This window comes from Protopterus annectens, chromosome 17.part0 (assembly GCF_019279795.1).
Source record: "Protopterus annectens isolate FY-2018-M chromosome 17.part0, PAN1.0, whole genome shotgun sequence".
NCBI classification, from domain to species: domain Eukaryota; kingdom Metazoa; phylum Chordata; order Ceratodontiformes; family Protopteridae; genus Protopterus; species Protopterus annectens.
The window spans coordinates 114127233-114143866 of NC_056751.1; positions in this window are offsets into that span (position 1 = coordinate 114127233).

Here is a 16634-nt window from a genome sequence, read left to right on the forward strand (position 1 = left end):
GGCAATGTGAGTGTCAAAAGAAAGGTTACTGTCAACTTGGGTCCCCAGGTCCCTGATAACCTCTTCTGTGCTTAATGGATTGCCACCTATGTGGTAACTTGAGGTTACCTTGTTTTACCAAAGGGTATGACTATACATTTTTTGGCGTTTAGCTTAAGGTCATGGCTCTGGCACCAGTTATCCATTTCTATGAGACCTCTCTGAAGGATATCTGTGTCTGATGGATTTTCAACTATGGCGCCCAGTTTGCAGTCATCTGCAAACTTTGTCAGCCACAATCCTCCTATGTTTGCCTGCACTTCTGAAAAGTAGATGCCGAACAAGAGGGGGCCCAGGACTGAGCCCTGTGGGACACCACTTGTGACCGGCTTGGAGTCTGACATGGCACCAGCAACTCTAACCCTGTGGGTTCTGTCCTTGAGCCAGTTTGCAACCCATCTTGTGACATATGGGTTTACATTTAAGCTGGTGAGCTTTTCTATGATACCCGAGTGGGGTATTGTGTCGAAAGCTTTTGCAAGGTCAAGGTAGGCTGTGTGAACTGCCTTACCCTCATCAATGGCCTTGGTGACTGTTTCAAAAAAGTCGACCAAGTTCAAGAGGCATGATCTGCCCTTGACAAAGCCGAATTGGGTAGGATCCAATGTCTGTAGGTCCCCTATATCTTTATTTATGAGTTCCATTATTATCCTCTCCATAGCTTTGCAGACCAGGCTTGTTAAGCTTATGGGGTGGTAATTACCAGGGTCCATAGAAGCACCGCCTTTGTGGAGTGGGACCACAGTTGCCGTACACCACTCTTTGGGTATGTATCCTGTGGTAAGGCTACGATTAAACTGCAGCCTCATGTTTGGGTTTAGTTCCTCATTGAGTTCGTAGCACACAGCCGGGACACCATCTGGTCCCATTGATGCTGTGTTTTTAGCTTTAGAGAGAGCAGCTCTCACCTGGGCATTTGAGATGATTGGGAGGCTACACTCTGCTGGGATAGATATTTCTCCTTTTGGGGGGAGGGAGGGGAGAAATTTTCACTGAACCTGTCTGCCAGTATGTTTGCAATGTCTGTGGGTTCAGTGATTTTTGTATCATTTTGGACTAATTCTGAGCATATCTGGGAGTTTCCACCCAGGTTTCTAACATAGCTAAAGAAGGCCTTATGATTGTCTTTTGAGTCCTTAGTGATTTTTCTCTCAAAGTTGGCCTTGGATGATTTTATGAGTGATCGTAGTTTTTTACTAGTATTGATCAGAGATGACTTCCTTTTAGGATTTTGCTCTATCTTGTAGTAGCTTTCTCCTCTTGTTGTAAAGTTTGTTTATGGCTGGGGTCCACCAGATCGGGCGCTTGCCTTTGGTGGAAAGGGTCTTGATTTTATTTGGGATTGCTTGATCCATGCAATCCTGGAGGTGCTCAGAAAGCATTTGTAAGGGATTCAGCAGCGTGGGTTGTGGTTTCCAATGGCTCAGGGGCCTTGAAGGATACCACACCAGTCTTAAGAAGTGTGAAGTTGGCTTTTGAGAAGTTCTTCACTGTGGTCTTTTGTTGGGGGTGGGGGCAGGATGTGGATCTCCAGTGAGGTTAGTTTATGGTCTGATCTCACCAATGAGGGATATACTTCTGGTGTGGAGCATTTTGTCCCCATGTTTGTGATGATCAGGTCTAGTATATTTTCACCTCTTGTGGGAATGGTGACAAGTTGTTCCATAGCATTTGAGTTTATGAACTCCAGGAACCTTTGGGCTAGGGTATTGGGGCTTGAGTAATGTTCCCAGTCTATGTTTGGGTAGTTGAAGTTACCCAATATGATGGTGTTTGGAGAGACATTTATACTCTCCAGTGTCTTCAGGAAGGCTGTGTGGGGTTCCTGAGTTTGAGAGGGTGGCCTGTAACATGCTACAAACTGTAGAGCAGTTTTGCCTATGGTTAATTGCACCTGAATGGTCTCTGATGCTTCGTGAGTTGCCACCAGCCTGGAGGTGTGGGTATCCTTGATGAATATGGATACACCCCTCCTTTTGTGGTACGGTCCGGGTTTTGGGTCCGAACGCATGATATTAGGTAAAACCTGATAGTGCCGGGGTGCTCTCAGGAGCCTTGAACCAGGTTTCATTCACAGCACAGACATCGATGTTCTCCATACTGAGGAGGGCTTCGAGGTGCATCTTGAGATTTAGACTTCTGGCATTGAGCAGCATTACCCTTAGTTTTTTCCATTATTGTTTTCTAGGGCGGTGGGTTTAGAATTTGAGCCTTGTCTAAAAAGGCACTATGGGGTGGCAAGAGCCTTTGCCAATATCCGAAACCCAGGGTGACAGGTGCAAGCCATCCTTGAAGCAGTGTGGCTTGTCAAGCATGTCATTCCAGGCAGACAGACATTGATCCCCTTAGAATGACACCAGAAATTAAGCCAATTATTAAAACTGATCATTTTGTCTCTGTATTGTGGCATCATTCTTGGTGAAGGTAGGATACTGCTCAGGGTCAGGGTCATACCAGCCTGGGCTACATAATCTGAGAGCTCCTTTATGTCTCTTTTCATGTAGTCCAGGGAGGTATCTCAGGTCATTCACACCGCATGGACAAAGACTGAGTCATACTTGTACCTGCTGTGGAGTGACCTGAGTGCTTGTGTTATGTGGCAGATTCTAGCGCCCGACAGGCAGCTTACTGTGACCCTCTCCTTGTTCAGTCTGGTGAGTGGGACGTCAGTGTGTCTGACTATGGAGTCACCTATGACAAGTGTGTCTGGCATTGTGTTTGGCCTTAAGGGCTGTGACTGATTTGCACACTGACTTTGTGATCTATGTGTTGCTTGTGTTATGTCATGAGGTGGCTGTTGTTTGGGTGTCTGCTTTGGAGGCCTCTGCTGTTTTGGTAGATTTTTGATCAGTGCCTCAGAGTATGTCTTTGTGTGTTTATGTGTTTGATTTGTAGTTGTGATAGTTCTATGTGAGACTGGGTTTATGGTGTGTGTGGTTACCTTCTCCTCCTGTCTGGTTTTGCCAATCCTGAGTTGAGAGAGCTCAGCCTCCAGTTTGGCTATATAGTTGCATCTCTCGCATGTATTTGTGTTTTGTGGGAGGAGGAGAGGGTTGTCTGTATACATGAGGCAATTGTAACATTGCCTCAATATTCCCAGATTCACCAGCTGAGCAGGAGAGGACGCTAGCAACTGACCCTTTGACATGCTAGAAGAAATGAAAAAGTTTGCTGTGTAACTGAGTCAGAAAGGACCTATAGGGAAGTGGGTACTCAAGGGGGTTTTAAGCTAGTGAAGTACTTTGTATAATATAGAAGTGCTTTACCTGACTAAAAATGCTTTAGGAACAAGTGCTGAGCTTTACAGATAGAGAATAGACTGTTTAGATTACAAGTAGAGCAGTTCTAAGGGAAAAATGAAGAGCAGACTTTACGGAGCCAGAAATAGTTTAACCTTGTTTAACTGGCGCTGCCCGATGGTGCTCTAGTGGCAACTCCGCGCTAAATGCAGAAAAGGCAATAAGTCAGTAGTACAGGCTAGCACACTTTAGTGGGCAGCCAAACAATTAAATTAAACAGCAAACAGGGGGGCAGCAGTACAGGGTGGGGCAGTGTTGGTGCAGTGTGTGCGTGTATGTGGTTGCCCTAGGTGTTAACATTTCACATGTGTGTATGCACACACACAGTTCCACCTCATGGCTGCCATATACAGGGGTTTGTGGACAGCCACAGACTGCACCTGGCAGACCATACAGATCAGTGTCTTTGTGCATGGACACGGTACCTGTGCCTGGCAGGGGTGCTACGGACTGTATCCAGTACAAGGCCAGACTGGGTACTGTCATCAGAAGCGGGAGTGTGTTGACTGGACACAAGTCCCTGTTGGGACTGTCCAGAGCCACGTGCATGTGGTCTCCTGGGGCGTTCCGATGACAGCACAGACCCAGCATTGCTGGGGCTGCTGCTGGCACTATGGGGGCGTGCGCGAGCCTGTTGTCGTCCACGCCGACTGCCAGCTGCTGCTGCTGCCAGCATATGGCCACGTCGACACCGCAAACGCCCACCATTGCCCTGGCTCATGGACATCTGGTTGTGGAACTGCTGTAATATGTCCCCACAATGTCTGTCTATGACATCGGTGAAGTTATGGATAGCATCCGCAATGTCACGCATACTGTCTGTCATGGCTGTGTGACATGCTCTCAGCTCCCTCAGACCCTGTCTGGTGTACCTTTCCATACGTGACTGTGCCTGCATGACAGTCCGAAACATAGCTGAGGTTGACAGACCTCTTTGGGCACGTCGGCCAGAGGCAGTACGCCCACGGATGCTCCCACGAGTACCCATGGGCAACTGTCTGTGTTGTACCATCGGAGGACCCTGCCCATGGCTGCTGTGTGGTGACGCATGTGCCACAGGTACCACATTACCCTGGTCTATGCCCACTGTATCCTGTCCATCACCTAGGGACAATGGTGACAAAGGATGTACAGGCAGGATGACTGTGCGCAATGATGGGGTTGACAGCTGTGTACTGTCAATTGGCTGACCAATGGCAGACCCTGACACACCTTCCTGTACCATTACACAAATATCATCATTACCAGTAGCCGTGGCACAGGATTCAGGTTCCCTGCTGCAGGTCACCAGAGTAGCCCCAGAACCTGTGGGATGAAGACAGGAAACACAGTTTACAGTCTCCAGACATTGTTACCAGTGATGCACTTATACACACATGCACACATGTACAAATGGACACATGTACACAGGCACACATGCACACATGCACACAGGCACACAGGCACACATGCACACATGCAGGCATGCACACGTGGACACATGCACACATGGACACATACACACATGCACACGTGGACACATGCACACATGGACACATTCACACATGCACACATGCACACGTGGTCACATGCACACATGGGCACATGCACACATGCACACGTGGTCACGTGTACACATGCACACATGCACACGTGGACACAGGCACACATGCACACATACACACGTGGACACAGGCACACATGCACAGATGCACACGTGGACACAGGCTCACCTGCACACATGCACACATGGGCACACGCACACCTGCACACATGCACACATGCACACCCCGCAGTATACACACAGAGCACTACTGAGTTACACTACTGTTACTAGCATTATCAGGACTATTATAGGTTATGTTAAACACACTCACCAGCATGGATGGCCTACCTTGCTGTAACCCTGGAGGGACCTGCAGAAATGATGAGTTTAATGTCAGTGGGCACAACTGTGCCATTGATATTGCATATGATACAGTGTACAGAACAGTCAGGTGTACATATGGCATATTACCTGCACGCTCCATGTCGTGCTGCTGTGTGGAACCAGCCTCCATCATAATGCAGGTGTACTGCTGTTGGTGTTCTGGGGCTGGAGCCACAACACTTAGGAGTAGCCCCTCCAGTCTGGTGAGGGGGGGGATGTGTGGCCACCCCACCTCCTGTGGCGACCTGTTGCCTGTGGATATCTGATGCATGCTGCTGGACACTTCAGATTAAATCACTGCAGTGATGTCGTACCTGCTCATATGTCCTGTTATGCGTGCCAATATCATTTACCCTACGGACAAGGTCTTGCCACAGTGCAGCCCTCTCCTGCTGATTCTGACTGGTGCGGGAAAACAGGATGTCATACTCCCACACCAGGCTCTGGTGGATCTCCTCATCTTCCTCCACAGAGTAGGTGGGGTTACACTGTCACGCCATCTCCCTGGAAGAGAACACAGAGAGGATATCAGCAGACCATGTCAGCAATATATGGCACACATACTATACATGATACTCGTATGTAGTGATATACTACTACTCCCATATGTTGCATGTGTGTGTGTCGTGGTGGATACACAGGTACATGGCCAGATATCAGTGCTCAGCCAACACCTGTGCAACAATACCTGCCACATTCCACACAACATAGTAGCATGCCCCATCGGTCAGCACACACTGACAGGTGCAATGCACAACCTCACTCTGGAGGTTCATCCCTGGAAGAGAACACAGAAAGGATATCAGCAGACCATGTCAGCAATATATGGCACACATACTATACATGATACTCATGTGTAGTGATATACTACTACTCCCATATGTTGCATGTGTGTGTGTCGTGGTGGATACACAGGTACATGGCCAGATATCAGTGCTCAGCCAACACCTGTGCAACAATACCTGCCACATTCCACACAACATAGTAGCTTGCCCCATCGGTCAGCACACACTGACAGGTGCAATGCACAACCTCACTCTGGGGGTTCATCCCAAGGTACTGTATGTGGGACACCATCCAGTACTGTGATGTGGACAGACATTACTCGGCCTGGATATAAATATCCCACCACCACCAGCACAGTAGACTACTTTGATATGTATGTGATTAGACAGTTATTCACTTGCTAGGACTGAGATGGCATCCATGCAGCACACTGGGCCAGTGGAAGCCACAAGCCACACTGCTGACCCCTTTGCAAATGCTTACCATGGACATGCCATGGATTGCATGGAACTTGCACACACATGTCTAACCCAGACCCTATGCACAAAGGTTAGGCATCCTGTCCAGTGGACCCCAGACAGAGGCAGATTGTATAACAATAGCAGGAGGCTACTGCAGGACCAAGCACATTCACATTAAGGGAAGGCATCTGTGGTCAGCACTGGTACTACGCTACGGTCCGTCATAACAACAGCCACGGCCTACTCTGGGAGGGGAAATGGACACAAACACTATGGATGACCACAAGGCCTTCTTCAGTTATATTACACATATGGACCACATGCCTCAGATATGCTCTGTGTTACTCCACAACTACTTAACATTCACCAAACACACGGATATTGGCAACAATCTTGCAGACATGTTCGGTGCACATATCCCCCCTCCTTCTCCCCCACCTTTAAAATATTTATCCCAGCTGGATGTAACCTCCCTATTATCTCACATGTCCAGGTGAGGGCCGCCCTCAGCAGAGGAGAACGCACAGCATCACTGTGACCTCGTGGTACCCCTGGATGTGTGCGACCGGCACTCCGAGAGGACATACCACCACATATAACACTGATAGTTTATCTTGGCCATACTACAGGATATGTACCTGGACAGTGGCATACAGCAACAGTGGTCCCACACCACTAAGGGGGCACCTCGACTGACCCTTGGAATTACCACACCATATGCATAATGGGCCTGGTCTGCTAGGCTATGGAATTATGCAGTATGGGATGCATATGCAGTGACATCGGGTACCTGCAGACACTTGTTCCCAGCCAGTGTGCCTTTGGGATGGGCTGATCCTGACTTTTGAACCTGGCTGACCTTTCAAAGCAGTCACTACAGCCATTGCTGGGCCAACGCACAGACAAATGCTGCCAGGATCATGGCCTATGACTGATTGACATGTGATGTATGGTCATCCCCTTTTGGTGGAATTACGTACACACAACATATCACATGGACATACCTATGGATACAGACCTATGACGCATTTGGAGGGTTCACAGTATGCACACTATTAACCTGCTACTTTGTATTACCTCTGTTTGTCGCAGCTGGTTGCATTACCACAGCTTCTGCTTGCTGCTGCTACTGTCAGTGCTGACAGCTTCGGGTGACAGTGTCACAGTGTCTGATTTTTTTTTTTTTTTGCTCTCTCTCTCTCTCTCTCTCTCTCTCTCTCTCTCACTTCTCGCTCTCCCTCTGTCTGCTTACAGACAATGCAATGAATGTATTGCATGTGGGGAGTGTTAGCACTGGATACTTTTGTAGGTATCTGCATAGGTCCATGTGATGGCCTCTGCACCAATTGTAAGCCAGCATTTGCTAATTGCATACAGCCAGTTGTGTACTGATTGCAGTTCTCACTGTGATTTCAGGTCAGTGCTATAAAAGGGTATGTTTAATAGGCATTGCCCTTTCAGATTGTGAGGGCGGGGACAATGCTGGTATGCTGTGGACAGTGTTCTGTGAGTGTAAAGGTTAGTATCTCTCTCATGCTTCAGGCTGTGTTGTATATTCACAATTCTCCATTCCTCTCTCATGTTCCCTGTAGCAAGTGTGTATGCACATTGACTCCTACAACTATATATAGATATATATTTATATATATATATATATATATATATATATATATATATATATATATATATATATATGTACATATGCATACATATATCTATGTACTTTAACTGACCTTATTATCTACAAGCTGCCAACTAGCATGGCTGTTTCTGTTCACACACTACTATTATGGAAATCCAGTAGTTTTGACAGTAATTTTAAATGACATGCTTTGTGTACTACACATCCTATATTCCTTTACATTCATCCCTACTATTACATGTTATATTTATTTTAGCACAATGTTTTTGTATAAGAGTCATGGCTTAGTGGTAGGTCGTACAGACTAGTGTTTCCGCGGTTCGGGACTGACAGTGGGATTTTATTTTTCTTTTGAACTGAGTACAGGACCTGTCAATCAAAGTGACTAAGGCACTTTTAAGCAGTTTTAACCGGGTTAACACTGGTTTGCGCGGAGCTCACGCATGCGCACTGGCGGTTAGCTCCGTGCACACCCGGTTACAACCGCTTAACGGTGCTTACTCTGGCACACACCCGCGCTATTTTCTTTGAAAGAAAAGAAAATGGGGAGACAGGAAAGTGGTGAAAAAGGGGTCACAAAGAGGGTAAGACAGTAGGGAAACAAGCTTTGGATGTGCAGGAGGGATGTAGGTAAGGCCCATAGCTGCCCATTTCTTCATCAGCAACAGCTGTGCATATGTATGTAATTTGGTGTGACATTTGAAACCTTCCACACCTGAGAGAGGTGTCAGGACAACAATAATACTTGTTGTACAGCCAATTGTAATTGATAGGTTCCATGTCCAGCAGACATGTGTGCGGAATGGGCAGCTATGTATCGGGCGTAATTATTTTATGGGTACAGAGTGCCCTTTTTTTTTTTTTTTTTTTTTCAGGTGAGAGTGGTATGTCAGATGAAGGAAGTCGGTACAGCTGGGGAGGTAGGTTGGGTAGGTAAACAGACAAGACAAACAAGATGCATACAGGGGCGGTGTATGACACGTGTGTGGGGGTTACACAATTGACGGGGACGGAGGTTTGGATATCCAGAGCCCATGAGCCCACAGATGGCAACAGTGGAACTGATATCCCCACCCATAAGCAGTTGCCACTGTTCCTTCACTGCCCAGGACGGGGCTGTGATGGGGGCTGTGTAGGCGGGGCAACAGGCATGCCCGTTAGTTGCACCACCTGTGCCTCAAGCTGGCGTAGGGACTCAAGAACAGAGTCCCGAATCTCCTACGCACCACAGTCCGGATGCTACGGAGGGTGAGTGGTGGTTCTCCTCCAGCCACACTTGCAGAGGGGGGGTGAGCCCCATCCCCTGCAGCGCTTCCACCCGCAGGTGGCACAGGGCCACCGGAGGAGGGTCCGGACTCGGCACTAGTGCCAGGTGCACTCGCCAGCTGAGGTGGGAGAGGTGGGTCCGCTGGAACCCGCCTTCCCTGTCGTCCTATGTTTTGCATTGTGTCATGACAGTTTGGGTTTGTGACATATAATACCATTCAAAATTAGTTTTAACAGCATGCATTAGTATTCCCATTAACCAAACACCCAGATATTCACACCATTGAACAGCGTGCATAACACATGCATAATTTGAACAGAAATACACAGTCCAGCAACATGCAGGGTTAATTGATGGCAACAGGCCATCAGGTGCGGATGTATGAACAGGGCAGATGCATCAACAGACATGCAGATATATATGACCCAACAGGACAAACATCCAGGGGTGTTAATTGTGATTGCACATACCATTTTCACGTGGAATGGGTTATATGTGGTTATAGGGTGGGGTAAAGAAAGTAATATTAACACCTTTGAATAACAATACATATGCTGTACATTTCTAATGGCTACAGTTATATACACACTACTGTTCTAACTACAGTTTCCTATATGATAACTATTTCAACTTGGTGATAGGACTGTTACTGCAACATCAATATACATTTTAGTGTTCTTCATAAACATTCATATATAGCTTTGTTCAGCTACATCATCTTGCTACATTTGCTTTATATAGCTGTAGACAAGTGTGGATGTTTGGTATATCAGACAATCATCCTATCTGCATATTTCAGACTGAGAGCAAAATATCCAGATTTTGGGATACACATTCCACATGCAGCAACACTTTGAACAGATTTTGCTGTTTGGTTTTGAATCTCACATGCATTTCATTCTGTCTTGACTGCAGTATACTTTATTCAGGGGTTATTACTACTGTATTGCTGGATTCATGACACTTTCTCACACTCTCTCACTTACTTTCATTTTACTATTCAGGATGGTACTTACTTCTAAGCTTTATTGACATGTTTTACCTGTAGTTATTACAATCCTTTCCAGCAGTCTCACTTCTGTCATGTTTCAGTATTTCCACAGGGGTATATTTCACACATGTGCTTTCATCATCTTCTGCAGCTATACTTCTCAGCCTGCTGCAGGTTGTGTACTATTTTCTTACAGGTAGGGCATTTTTATTTCAGAATATATGTCAGACAGTTTCATTTTTCATGTTAACTTACAGGCTGAAATACACTTTTTTAATCAAGCATGACTTGCAGACACTTTCACACTGTTACTTGCAGATTTTATTCCTTACTGACTACACTGCACTCTTTTGCTGACTGTCATACTTTTATATTTCTTTACGGTTACTGGTAGTGGATTACTGACCTGCCTGGTGGTGCAACCGCACCAGCCTATCTCCATAGGCTCTGCGGTTTGCAGAACGGACACCTGCAGCTGTAATATAAATGAAGTAATATTGGAATACACATCTCCATAATATCATCTCGTTTAATTTCTTATATACATAATTAAATGTTACTTACTCAGTAGTGGGGCGTTGGGTGTTTGCCAGGCCTCCTGGATCCAAAGGTTCAGTTGGTCCTGCTTGCGTCTCTTCAGGTCTGCATGGTGGTGATGGACCTGCTCACCAGTCCTTGGAATCCCTGTGGCACTGGTGAGATCATGAGCCAACCGGTCCCACGCCTCGGCCCTGTATGCTCCCCAGAGGACCTGGCCCTGCATGAGTTGGGCCTCATGATTATGGACTAGGAGCCAGACCATGTACCTGGACTCCTCAACACCCCACCTCTGTGCTCGGAAGCAACTACCCTCTCCTACTCCTGTCATTCTGCCTGCAGGTCAGTTCTACAATCGTTTATGTTGTGTATTCCCACCTATGGGGCTTATATAGTCCATTTTTCCCGCACATATCTGTGATTGGCCATTTTGGAATTGTATCAACTTCAGTAAACCTGCATTGTCATGCTGTAGTTTGTATTCATTCCTATATATTAGCTATTATTGCATTTTTAGGTACTCCTGTCATGGCTAAGTGGTTCTGTACCTTGACTATGGTGTATAGTATCCTGGGTTTGAACCTGGCCACTGCTTTTTATTTTTCATGACTGTCTAGACATGCTGAGGGGTGTGTCTGTGTAAAGGCAGTTTTGATACGGCTTGCTCAACGTTGCCCGTCGGTTAGCTTGTTTGCACGGTGCGCAGCTCCGCGCAAACGGGGTACGCTGCTTTAAGCCTCATTTGGCTATTGGCACGCATATTACGCTCAGCTCAGTTAGGGGCACATAGATTTAGCATGTTAGACCACTGCTCAGCTACGGGCACTCATTTTGTACCAGTTAAACCACTGCTCATCTACGGGCACATGTACTCACTCTGTTAAACTGTAGCTCAGCTATGAGCACATCTGGCATTTTTTATTCTTTTGTTACCTCACATGTCTTTAATATAAATGGGCTATTTCATTACATTTTACATAAATTCTGGTTTTATGTGTATATATTTGTCTGAGACTTGTTTCCTGCTTATTTTGCAAAAAAAAAAAAAAATTGGTGTTCTGGGGGCTCGAACCATGACTGCCTGCTCTTCAGCCAACATCTCTACCGCTACGCTATTGCTTCCTGGCTTATTTTGCATATTTAGTTCTTATATGCTTTCCCACTGACTGCTAACTGTAGCTGCGCTACGGGCACGCCCGCGCAAACGAGCACACTCACTGTTAAACATTTTTACAATTTAAAAAAATATATAAAACATGTTTATTTATTTGTTTTCTGTTCATAGTCTGTGGGGGCATGTGTTGTGTTCTGTTTATTCACATTTCCGTGGACTCTATCGTGGGTGTTTACTTTGGGTACTTTTCCTCTTCTGGGGCGTGTCCGCTTACAGGTCTCAGCCTAGGGACACGCCCCCTACTGTCTTACATGGACCGTGTTGGCCTTAAGTGTGATTCAGCATGCTCTCATTAATATGCAGAGCATGCTGACATCACTCCGTTTAATTGCAGCCTCCGTGTACGAGTTATAACTCCTACACGGAGGCTTCGTGAATCCTGCCCTACATCTTTTTACATCTTTTTTATACGTTACTACAAATTGTTTTGCACATAAATTTACATTATAGGCCTGTCTTAGGCTCATGATTTCTTTGCTTAAGACAGCCCCATGTTTGGCTCATACTGTTTGGTTCACCTCCTGCAATATGGTGACTGATCTGCAGTCTTTTGTTCAGGTACAAAATCTCGGCATCATTGCATACCTCCATTTCCACTGGTCAGTGCCTACAGGCTGTTGCAATGTGTACAACTGTTTCATCTCTGGTGCTTATCTGCCAGCCAAAGGAGGTATATTGTGATCTAATAATATTCACAAGCATTTACACACATGCATACAAACAAACAGAGAGACAGACAGACACATGCATAGACACAGAGACAGATAGATCGACACACAAATGTATTGACGTACACATGCATGTGTGCATTTGGGTGCACATAGATGTGCGCGTGCAGGTACACACATGCACAGACATATACATACATACATACATACACTCACACACTATCCCTCTCTGTCTCCTAGATAATCTATATAGATATAAAATTCTAAGAGTAGTAGTAAATGTCAAATTGCAACATTAATACAAGGGTGTGGACTGCAAACTCTGGCTGTGCTTTCATGACACATCATTTTACTTGGAAAATATATTAGTTTTCACACACTGTTTTTATGAGACAGTTTCATCTACACAGTTAAAAAACAGGAAGCACTGTACAACATTTCTAGTGGTTACTGCCTTATGATGTCACATCAACTTTATTACTTCAAACAACCCCAGGGCACCAATTAATCTTTGTTTAACTTGCCTTAAACTTTCATTATTGGCAGCCCTCACCTTAGAAGATGCTTATATCTGTGCAGTCACAGAGACTTAGTTTAAGGCCGCAGAAAGCTCCCTGGCCATACCAGGTTATAATGCCTTCCACATATTCAGACCACTAGCTGTAAATGTGAGAACTATAGGAAGTGGAGTGTCGCTTGTCCAGTCAGGGTCAAATAGATGAGTCTTTGTGGGTTCTGTTCAAGCAGCTTTATTATGTACAAACACATCAGGATTGAAGCTTAATAAATTTAACTTAGATAAACTTATAAACAAACTAGCTATTACACAGATACATGCTCACTCTCTGGCTGCACTCTCAAAATGGCACTGACGCTAGCATGTGCTTGCTATTTATATGCATGTTCAGTCCTTGAAATGTTTCTTAAAGATATAGCACACACACTCTATTCTACATCCTCCCTCTTTGAGAACTAAGTCATGCAATATTGACGACATCAGTTGACATGCAATCAATACAAATAATTATTTGTTATGCAATTATACAGAAGCAGATACATATATACAGCTATGTCCAGGTTGCTGTGTATTTCACACTAGGTCTGGAAATATGACCAAAGAGTTTGACATAAAAATTAGAATTAGGTCTAGCAACTGGGACTGTCTCTGCTGAATGTTTAACCTTAGGGACATTAGGAACATCATCAGGAATGGAAGCAGGAGTCAAGGCACATTCTGCAACAGGAACATTGTCTGGATTGCTATGAGATCTAGACTCTGTATCACAGGAACAATGCTGCAATAATGGTTCTGATACAGAAAGTAGATATCTGCAATTTCTCCTGTACAAGACACCTGCAGATTCAACAAAGTAAGGTCTTGGCTCAGTACATATACCCGTTACTTGACCAATCTGGTCGAAAACTTTCACTGTTTGTATCCTCACTGTTGCTACTTCTTTCAATGGACGAAGAAATCTGCTTGATTTATCACAGCTGGACTTCTGGAAAGAATGCTTTCTGAATAATTGGGGTCTAATTGTTCTTGTTTTCTTAGCTATAGACCTCAACAAGCTGCAACTAATAGGCAATGTTGCTCTGGTTTACCTAGATAGAAGTCTCTGAGCATGCGAGCCAAGTATATCATCACATGATATATTTCTGAGATTAAGTAAATTAAAAAAGACATCGGTATTATCATGCTTTGACCTTTCAAGTAATTGCTTTGCACTCTGCACTGCATGTTCAGCTAGTCCATTTGACTGTGGATATTCTGGACTACTAGTAACATGTACAAAGTGCCATTCTCTTGCAAATTTCTGAAACAACTGACTAGTAAATTGAGTACCATTGTCAGAAATAACTGTGTGGACTACCATGGACTGAGAAATGACATTTCAACTTGGTGATAACAGCAGTAGACTTTAGATCAGGTAGTAAATCAATCTCAAACCAGTTCAAATAAGAGTCTACCAACACTAAGTAATGCTGACTGATCTACTCAAATATATCAGTGGCGACTGTTGACCAAGGTAGTTCAGGAACTTGACTTAGCTGAAGTGGTTCTTTTTACAAATGCAGTTTAGTACTATTGCATACTGAACAAGAAGAAAGTACTTTATCAATGTCTTTTACTAGAGAAGGCCAAAGTACTAGTTCTCTTGCCTTCTTTTGGTAGATTTAGAACCTGGGTGACCACAATGCAAAATCTGGATATATTCATGTTGTAAGGAACAAGAAACAACAATTTTAGGACCTTTGAAAATGATACCATCTTCCACCAACATCTCATCTCTGTAAGGAAAATAAGTTTCCACTTCAGGTGGTACACTAGATTGCTTTGACGGCCATCCAACATTAATGTAGTAGTTGAGCTTTTGCAAAATTGGATCAGTTTTTGTATGATCTCAGCTCATCAAGTCTTGTGGTAGAAACATTATGCACTTCCATGATATCAAAGTCAAAATTCTCTGCATGAAGCTGTTCTGTTGTATTTCTGGGTGATCTGGATAAGGTGTCAGCCAGATAAAGAAGTTTGCCTTTTGTATAGACCATTTTGAAGTTGTACTTTTGCAATTTGAACATCATTCTTTGTAATCTCACTGGAGCTGAATACATAGGCTTCTTTAATATAGTAACTACAGTTTGGTGATGAGTTTGAATCTGAATAGCTCGACCATAGATATGATCACGAAACTTGGAACATGCAAATACTATTGCCAAAAGTTCTTTCTCAACTTGACCATATTGCATTTCAGTCTGGGTAAGAGTTCTAGATCCACAGGCTACTGGTATGCCCTCTTGAAAAATAACTGCGCAAAGACCAAATTCTGAAGCATCACAGGAAAATGTGACTGGTTTATTGACATCATAGTATCTTAATGTAGGTGGGGTGGCATTATTCTGCTTAAGGTCTTCAAATGCTTTCTGGTGTTGTTCCAACCAAGACCATGTAACATTTTTGCATGTCAGCTCTCCCAAAGGTACGTCAGCTCACTGAAGTCTGGTATAAACTTGCCTAAATAGTTGACCATGCCAAGAAAATGTTGTAGAGCTTGAACATTATCTGGTGCTGGGATCTCAAGAATGGCTGCTTGCTTGGATGGGTCTAGTCTCAAGCCAGTGCTGGTAAATAAATGACCTACATGTGTAACTTCTGGTAGTCTGAATTTGCACTTTAGAGGATTGAGCTTTAAGTTCACTTCACATGCTCTGTCTAGAACTTTCTTAAGGTTTCTGTCATGCTCTGCTTCACCATTGCCTACAACCAATAAATCATCTACTATTATGGCACCTGGATAACCTGAAACAATTTGATCCATTGCATGCTGGAAGACTTCACTTGCAGAATTTATTCCAAATGCCATCCTCAGGAATCTATATCTGCCAAATGCGGTACTGAAAGTAGTCAGTAATGAGGACTGGCGATAAAGCATCACTTGGAAAAATTAACTTTTTGCATCCAAAACACAAAAAACAGTGGCATTTGGTATTAGGGGTGTGACTTCCTTGACTGTATGCATTGGATGATGTGGTCTCTTTAATGTTTTGTTCAAATCTCTTGGGTCAATACATATTCTGATTTTTTCTGAGCCTTTCTTGTGGGCTGCTACCATGGAAGACACCCATTCAGTTGGTTCTATAACTAGACAAATTACATCTTGCTGCACCATTTTATCCAACTGAGCTTTGACTTTATCCTGCATAGCTGTTAGAAATTTTCTTGCTGGTCTGACCACTGGACTGACCTCTGGGTCTAACTTCATAGAATACACAACTGGACATTTGCTCAATTTGTCATAGAAAACATCAGCATACTCTGAGAAAATGGCTTAAGAACAATTGGAACTAGGATATGTGCTT